The sequence below is a fragment of the Peromyscus leucopus genome, chromosome 9 (assembly GCF_004664715.2).
Source record: "Peromyscus leucopus breed LL Stock chromosome 9, UCI_PerLeu_2.1, whole genome shotgun sequence".
NCBI classification, from domain to species: Eukaryota; Metazoa; Chordata; class Mammalia; order Rodentia; family Cricetidae; genus Peromyscus; species Peromyscus leucopus.
Window position 1 is genome coordinate 42,659,543 of NC_051070.1, and position 9,960 is coordinate 42,669,502.

Genomic DNA, 9,960 nt, shown 5'->3' on the forward strand with positions numbered 1-9,960 from the left:
TAAGTTCCTCTTCCTTTAATTTTGCTGCTTTTCTTTAGATATTTTGTCATAATAACAGAAAACTGCATAGTACAATTTCCAGGTTGTAGCATGGGTCTCTAGCCATTTCTGAACATGTAATTCACCTGCCTTCCTATTTGAAATTTATTCATCAAGGAGTGTTGAAACTAAAGTTTGAGCCAAAAAATTTTATTAGTTGTTCATATTATATAATCTACATAACAGAATAACAATGACATGTGTTAATAGCAAGGGAAATTTATTATTAGTGAAATCGTCATATTTTTATCATGAATATACTTCCTCTGCTTTCTGCAGAAATATCAGTTTCTAGCAGAAGATATTTAAGCAGAGATATCAAAGTCACCATGATCCACTCCCTTAGAAAATGTATCTGAATAGGTTCCACAGTAATTAATGAAGTGTCAGAGCAGCAAGATATCTCAGTGGGTAAGATGCTTGCTGCCAAACCTCATGACCTGAGTTTGATTCTTGGAAATCTCACAGTGGAAGGAAAGAGATTATCCCTGAAAGTTGTTCTTTGACCTCCATAAACATGCCCTGGTACATGGACACACAAACACACACCATATATACACACAAACAGAAGAAAAAGGCCAAAGAATCTGAGTAGAAAAAAAATACTAACAATGATCAGAAATGCTTTTGTTCAAGGGAAATTATTATTTTGGAACTGTCTATGTATATACTTAAAATGATTAAGAGCTGATAAATTACAGCAATACCAGAAAAGATAGGCTGATATTAAGACAATATAAGGTGCATGAGAAAATATTTTCTTCTTTCCTTATGGTCCAAACAGAAAAGTGACTCCTAATCGATATGGACTCAGAATCAAATCACCCCAAGCACAGAGATGACAAGTCAACAATGCCTATATGCTCAGTAAAGGGTTCTCCGTAGCACTCTTAGCTACTATTAAGCCAAGCTCTCTAGTGAGAGTTTGTGGTGATATTTTATTTGTACGAAAATGTGATTTGTATGTTAATAAATAAAGTTGCCCGGGGGTCAGAGCTATTAGCAAACCATAGCAGAAACTGGGCAGTGGTGGTGCACGCCTTTAATCCCAGCACTTGGTAGGCAGAGCTAGGTAGATCTCTGTGTGATCAAGGATACAGCCAGCATAAGAGACACACGCCTTTAATCTCAATACCAACCATAGAAGACCTGGAGGTCTGTACAAACAGGCAGTGACTAGGAGATCATGTGGTTGGGTTTACAACCAATGAGAAGGTAGAACAGAAACACTATAAAAAAAGACAGACACACAGGAAGTAGGTCTCTTTCGGAGAGGTGGGATAACAGTGACAGTGAAGGGTAAGGTTTTTAGCTCTTAGCTATTGCTCTGACCTCTTGGCTTTCATCCCTGTATTGGCTCTGTGTTTCTTATTTAATAAGATGGTTGGTTACTTCTACAAAAGTTGGCAGCTCATATAGATTTTTCTAGTAGCCAAGAGCACACTAGGGATAGAACATAGGTTTAAACCCAAGGTTCCCTGATCCCCAGCCTCACTTGAATATGTTTGGGAGGAGATCATGAATGGGGCTGCAAAGACTTAATAAGAGGATTACAATGTGCACAGCACACTGCTAGGCACCTGATTAATGAACAGTGATGTTATTGATGGGTTAAATTAGTTTGGAAAAAGTCAGTTGAATCTGAACTCAATTTTACTTTGACACAAAGCATATATCATTACTTCAAAACACCACAGCTATAAGTTGGGGCTGTTATGGACACCCCTATCTGGCATGGAGGTGGGGATCTTACTATCATCAAATTTCCCTTAGGTTTCCTTTTCATTAGACAGGTTCATGTCAAGTTAGCTGGTTGATTTTAGGTTACAACAGCTTGTTCCCAATAAGCCTCTGCTTGATGTGGAACAGGTGCCTGTCTGCAAGAGATTTACAGACTTAATAAATGCCAGCTACCAAAGTGACAATTAACTTCTGTACCCATCAAACATCCTTCTAAAACCAGAGTCCAACAATATGGTATTTTATTCTGTGGCTTTGCCAACGCTCAAACATTAAAGGATCACACTGAACTGCTAGGTCTCAATTGTTTTCTATATGTTTAAAATGAACTTGAAAAGAATATCTTTAAGGAAAGTTTTCCCTGTAGAAATTTGAAATAACTTTGACTTCAAAACCTTTCCACATGTTTTGCGACTCAGCAAACATGCTATAAGGAAGATAGCCTAAGTTCCTTTCAATGCTCTGCAGGTGTGTCTTAAACTCCCCTGAGTCCCTCTGCCTGAAATACCTGAAGAGATCTGGAGCCAATCCAAAGGCAGAATAACTCCTCAGAGGCACATTAATTTAAAGTGAGTGCCCGTTGCCCTGGGGGAAGAAGACCTCTAAAGACTTGCTTTATCTCTCTGCATTCCCACAATCTCTCATAAAAGAGAGATTTGAAAACAGACACTGTCCTGCCTTCTATCTTCTTTCTGAACCAGAATGACTGCCAGAGTTTGGGAAGGGTTGAAACAGCAAGAAACAGAAATGGGATGAACAGACAGTCACATGCTTTGTTACAAAAGCCACTCTGGGATGACCCATCCTTTATCCTTGAAGTATACAAGTGCCAACACTGGAAACAAACACACACATATAGACTGAATCAGAGTCATTGAGGATGTACAATGCAATCCTCATTCTTCTGCAAACAAACCAATTCCCTATTCTGAAAACATGACACTCTCTGAGCTGACATTCATTTTGCTTTATGAAAACACTCAGAACTTCTGTTAGCAAAGAAACAGTCCAAAAAGGTAGACAGACAAATGCTTCAGTTATCAATAGGAAGTTATTTTACAACCTCAGCTATTTCTATGATACCAAGGATGAAAGCCTCTACAAAGAGCAAAATCTAGAATCTAGACAGTGTTTTAGCTCGAGGTGGGAGGATCAAGAGCAGCTTTGGCTGTAGAGCAAGTTTACAAGCAGCCTGGGCAGCATTAGTCACACTGTTCAAGAAAGAAAGGAAACTAGACTGAAAGAGAGGGAGAGAGAGAAGGAAGGGATAAAGAACAACAACAAATACAAAAGAAAAGCCATTTCAAATGTTTATTTTTCTCTCTTAAAATGGGAAACAAAATAAGAATATGTCTCCATGTACTCATTTAAGTTTCTCCTAAGATTATTCTCCAACAATGAAGCAAATGTGATATTTTCCTCCACAGGATTGTCAGACTTCAAAACAAGAAAGGCCAAACTATACTGATATTACGAAATCATCTATACATGCAAAATGAATCTTGAAACATTATCTTTAATGAATGTGACCCATAAGTATCTGATCATTTGACCTATTATCTTGTGAGCAATAGGAAGATTACAAGGGCTTTGTGTGTCTAGACAGGAGATGAACAATGCCCAGGTGAATGAGTACAGTCACCATGGGTGGTTGACATCACAGAGTTCTTGGCTGATCATAACAGCCTTCATAGGTGAATATTTGTGTTTACCTTGGAAGTTTACACCACAGAATGCAAGGAGGGAAACAAGACAGCGAGAAGGAAGGCTGATGGACTTCTATAGGAGTACCATTCAATGCAATAGAAATTAAATCTTGGAACCTTGAGGACAGCTCATTTTTTTCAGCTGCTGAATAAAATTGGAGGTTGCAGAGGCTTTTGTGAGAAGAACAGTCTTTGACTTTTACAGGAAAAAGGTTAAACGCTTTGTTTCTTTTCCTTCAACAGTTATTCTTTTAATAATTTTAGACTTTTCACAGGGATTTTCTTGAAAAGCTTTCATTTCCTTGATAGGTATGGAAATGTGCTCTTTTAAAAAGTAAAAATCCTCTCAGCATGCTTGTCTGTACAAGGGAAACACACCCTCTCAGTGAAGAACAAGGCAGCTCTTCTTGTGTCAGGGCAGACAACAATATCTGGAGAAAACAATGGGTCCCAAGAGGGACACTAACCCCAGTAATCTCGATTCTGTAATGAGAATAGCATAAACATTGATGTAGTAAAATCTAGCAGCCCAGCAATTGCCACTGACCACGTCATTAGACCCAAGCTGGCTGTTGCTGTTGTCTTTACTGTTACTTTCGTTGGCTGTGATTGTAATAGTAGAATTCGGGGCACATGGTGTCTGAGACACAGCTACACACATGAGATAAAGCATTTCTCATCTTCACAATTCCTTTGATACCTGCACTTATTCTCATGATACAAGTGGGGATACAACATGTAAACAGAGCCTTTGAGAAGTTCAACTTGAGCAATGCAGCTGTGGAGAGAAAACAACCCTGGAAGGAGCCGAGGGTACGCTGCTGTGATAGGTTAACCCCAGGACAACAGTCATACGTAAATCTACACACCCATGCAATTCAGTGAGCATAAGCACTGGAGCTTTCTGGTCCAAGTCCGACCTGAATGTTTATTTTAAAATGTGGAAAAATACTGCATTCCACTGTTGTTAAGTTTCTGTCTACAGGGCAGAGTGTAACTTAAGAGTTGAGGTGAAAAGTCCTGCACCCTGGGTATGTGGAGTCATCATACATTCAAGTTGTCAATGACTCACAGAAGAACGTTCCCTTTGGGCTCTGATCATGAAAATACACAGAAACATGATTTAAACTCCTAACCTGCACAGCCATGATCTCTGGGTTCTCTGAGCTAGTAGAAAATTGAATTAGAATAAGAATGCATACATAGTAACTCCTACTAACTTACTTTAAAATATAAAGAAGTGGTATTTGAATCACTGTAAGGAAATATATGAGATAAATAACTTATTAAGAAAATCAAAACTATTATTTTGGCTAGTATTTTTAGCAATTCCAGTCCAAGACTTGAGTGTGCACATTTTGTAAAATGCTGGAGACCACACTGGATGGTCAAGGCAGGAAGTAGATGCCTCAGCATTTATGTTATGAGCCAGGAAGCAAAGCAAAAGACAGGAAGGGGCTAGTATATCGCAATCAACTTTCAGACCATGTCCTTAATGTTGGAAGAACCACTTATTATACCCAACTCCTAAAGGTTTTACCTATTATGCCCCCAAAGCAGCAGCCTAAAGACCAAGTTTTGTTTTGTTTGTTTGTTTGTTCTGGTTTATTGAGACAGGGTTTCTCTGTGTAGCTTTGTGCCTTTCCTGGAACTCATTTTAAGGTTTACCTGTTTATTTAAAGTTTTCCTTTTCATTTTACATACTGCCCACTGTTCCCGCTCCTTCCCCTTCTCTGCTTTGCCCTCTACCTCCCCACCTCCCATTTCCACCCATTCTTCATAGGGATGTGGTGGTATTGTGTTTTCCAAAATATTGTGTACTCTAATAAATTTATCTGGGGTCAGAGAACAGACAGCCACTAGATACAAAGGCTAGAAAATGGTGGCACTCACACCTTTAATCCTAGCATTCCAGAGATAGAAATCCCTCTGGATCTCTGTGAGTTCAAGGCCACATTGGAAATAGCCAAGCATGGTGACACGCCTTTAATCCCAGAAAGCCAGCCTTTAATCCCAGGGAGTGGTGGTAGACAGCAAAAAGATATATAAGGCGTGAGGACCAGAAACAAGAAGCATTTGGCTGGTTCAGGATTTGGCTGGTTAAGCATGTGGCTGGTTAAGCATTCAGGCTTTCCAGCAGCAGTTCAGCTGAGAGCCATTGGGATGAGGATACAGAAGCTTCCAGTCTGAGGAAACAAGACCAGCTGAGAAGTTGACCAGGTGAGATTAGCTGTGGTTCATTCTGTCTCTCTGATCTACCAGCATGGACCCCAATAACTTGCCTCGGGTTTGATTTTATTAATAAGAACTTTTAAGATTCCTGCTACAGGGTAAGGCCTCCCTTGGTCTAGTGCCAATGCCCTTTCCATTGAACATTCTCCTTCATTTCCCACTACTTAACCAACTGGGAAGCCTACTTCCCTTCCAGGAATTAGAGTTCCATGTCAAGGAAGAGAGATCTTCAAACTTCCTCCTTCATTTTCACTGTTAATATTGACTATCCCAGGCTTGGTGCACCTTTATTTTTAGCTGCCTTGCAACACTGATGACTCACAATCTGTCTAGCACTCAAAATAAATCAGCTGACATCAATCAATGCACATGTATTGAACAACTATTATAAGTATGCAGGGATTCTGACCTTTGTTCTTACACAGCCAATTATTGCTCATTGTGCTGATGAAGGGTTAGCTTATCCCTCCAAAACCCACTGCTTTATCCTTGCCCTCATTGACCCTCATTTGGGTTGGCTTGACTTTCTACTATGATCAACAAGGGCACTTCAAATTTTGAACTACATTTTCCCAATGCTGGCCACCCTGCATATCCAATACAAATGAAAAATGTAGTAAAAATGTGCCTTGCTGGCTCTTTCTCCAGTGTGCAGAAGTATTAATGATCTTGAGTTCAAAATACAGTAGCACAATAAAAACATTGATTGTATATTGCTGCAGAAAATTATTCTGAAAACACAGCAGCTAAAATAATAAATATCAATTGTTTCATAACATTTCTATGTGTAGGATCCTAGGTCAGCTTCCCTGGATACTCCTGGATTAGAATCTTTTTACAAAACACAGTTAAATTGTCTTGGAGAGTCTCAAGACTTACAGGCTATAGAGGAGCTAGGGATCTATATCCAATATGGCTATTAGTTAAGAATTGTACATGGTTGCAGAATTGGCTCTTCATAGAGAAAGTGAACTAAGAACAGAAGGAGGAAGAAAGTCACCACGCCTTTTTTTGATCTTGCTACAAACTGCTATTTAAACTATATTCTATCCCCTTGAAGCAAGTCTTTACATCCAGCCCTCATCCAAGGGAGAGGAGTCCTAGGCTTTCTGTTTTCTATGGAAGAACTAGTGAAAATATTTCAACATTACCTTAGAAGCTGTATCAAACAGGCTCCCCAGAACAAAAGAACAAAGAAAGGAAAGATAGATGACAGATATAGATAGATAGATAGATAGATAGATAGATAGATAGATAGATAGATATAGATAGATAGATGATAGATAGATAAGTGATAGGTAGATAGATGATGGATGGATGGATGGATGGATGGATGGATGGATATAATACATGCCTAGTATAAATATATATGAATTATAAATCTACAAGTAAACTTATTGTAATACTGCTCATGTGATCAGGAATGCCAATGAATCCATACACTGCAGCACTGACATTCCAGCTCAAGTTACCAGTATGGAAGGGTCTGTAGAAATAAGAAGAGCTGCTGGCATGGTTAGACGGCCACTGACAGGCAGGAGAATTCTTTCCTGCTGACCCCTATTTATGAAAAGAGCAATCTCACCTACATCATGGAAAACAAGAAGCTTTTTTCCATTTTTCTGATTTTAATGTTCAGCCCATGCAAAGACACTGTCACAGAGACATCCCAGAAGAATGTTGGATGAACTATTGGGAATGATAGGGCCCAATTAAACTGACATATGAAATTAACAAATATAATAGACATACAAAGAGTTTATCAGTAATGATATATCTGTGTTTTCTTTAGAATTTCATTAAATTACTGACTCATTTTATGAACAAAAACAAAATCATGTTTGAATTGAATATTGAAGTTTGTGACTTTCTAAAGCTCCGTTATGTTTCAATTTCACAACATTCATGACAAGAGGACAAAGGATCAGAGAGGGTAAGCATGCTTCACAAGGTCTCACAGCTAATTGAAAAGTCAAAATAAACATTCGTTTGCATTTAGATCTACAGTATTTCCCTTTACATGACCTGTGCATCAATTGTATATCCACCAATATTTATGTACAACACACCAGCATTTATTGAAATATTTACAGCACTCAAGTTCCTTTTCAAGTAAAGTCCTGTAGATGATGAGGTAGTTTTAAAATCAAGTGAACTCTCTGAGAAATAATGACTCTGTTTGAATGGAATATGAGTAGGATGGAATAATGAGGCTCACCTTTTCTGTGTCTTTTCCTCACCTTGGGCAACCTTTGAGTGTCATCTGGAGTCTTCATGAACTTGTTTAAAATCCACTGGCCTGAATCTTATTTGCCACTGTCTTGAGAGTGAGGCTTTATGTGTGAAAGAACAGAAACCCCATTTCTTACGTCAGAAAGAATTGCTGGGATATCCCTGTTCTTTCTTTTTCAGCCACATAAGAATATAGCTCTGATATTTAAAAGAGATTTCTAGAAAAAAAAAAAAAAACCTCAAGATTTTAAACTGGAAGGCATAATACAGCAATGAAGTTTACCTCAGACCCTTGTGTGTATAATGTTAAGTGTTTCTAAGTAACACCATTTCATAAGTTCAAAACTCTCCTTAGTTTTCTACATTGTTAAAAACAAAAAAGAAGAAGTAGGATGCCAGAGCAAAGGGGTTTGGAAAGGTTCTTGGCAGAGTGAATGGAAATATAATTTAGAATGCCTGACTACATTACTTCTTATAATTAGAACATTTCATGATTAGAAATAATTGATTATAAAACCCCAGCCAGCCTGTCAGGCAGATACCTCGAAAGTTCTAGCAAGAATTTTTAATCTCAAAAATTTCCCACCTCCACAATAAAGTAAGATAAAATAACACTTCCATGTCCCAAATGAGAAAAGAACAGGAGTTCCTGAAAAGTCAGGCTGAAATCAATCCACTCGGCTGCTATTGTCTACTACTGACATGGTGGTGCACTCTGGAAGCCTCTTTCTGACTTCCTCCAGCTCAGACATGCTAAATTACATCATGTCAGCCGAGTCTTCCAAGACACCAGTGTCTCACCTGCAGCTCCTGAGCAAAGCTTCAGCTTCTAATCTGTCCCAGCAGGAACCATTCTACATATGCCATTGTTTGTGTCTTTACCTCTTTCAAATCAATTGATACAAACAAGTCTGAAAACGTTAGTCAGGAATTATTAAGTTCTATGCTAGTTGAGAGAACATAAAGAAAGACACAGTTTGAGAAGGTCTTCAACTAGTAGATTAGACTTACACACATAGATACCCTAAAATTTATAGCATGATACATGTAATTTAAAAATTTAGAAAAAGGAACAAACACATGATAATCTTGAATATTTCTGTACAGCAATCATATGCTATTAAATATTATTAAATAAATAGTATGCTGTTAAAAATAAAATAGTTCATAAAATGCAGTATATGCTTCTTCAGTGCTCTTGGTTCTCTGTCAGGGTGAAAAGATACAGATAAAAACCTACTCTCATCCTTGATCAGAGGTGACTCTCTATACGGTGAATGGTGGTAAGTTCAGAGACTTCATGGCCGCCAAAGTTACTGAGAATACATAACTCTTATGGGCTTTGCCCTAAACAAGACATTGATTAACACCACCCCTTTCAAAGTTCAAGGAACATTGTAAAAGAAGTGACAGACCATATGTAAGAACCAGAAAATTGAGTGGAAAGACTAGGAAATGACATTCTTTCACCTTGATACAAACATTATAATCACATATTTAGTGATTTAGTGAATCACACATGAGCCCACAAGTTACAATGCAATCACTGCAGCTCCTGCCCTGAGCCCATAAAAGACTGGCTGTGTTAATAATAGGGAGGAACTTTAGGGACCTACCACATAGTGCCAAAGTACTAGCTCTTAACAAATTCTGGGAGAAGCAGAACAATTGTTGTCAGTTGCAAGGGCTAGGTCCGAACCCTTGGTCATATAAATTATACTCTGTTAAACATGGTATGTTATAAAACAAAAGGAATAGACACAAAATGAGAAAGTCATAGGGAAATGTGGAGGTAGCGGAGGTAGTAGGGGCATGAGAGGGTAGGGAGTAATAGTGGTTAGTTATGTATTATGTACTTATGTGTAAAAGTGTCAAAGAACAATTACAATTAAAAAAGATAACAAAAAGCATTTATTCACTTTCAATCTGTGTGATGTGCAGAGGTATATATCCCATTCTGTGCATGTAGATGTTATAGGTAACTTCATGGAGTCAGTCCATCCCTCCTCAG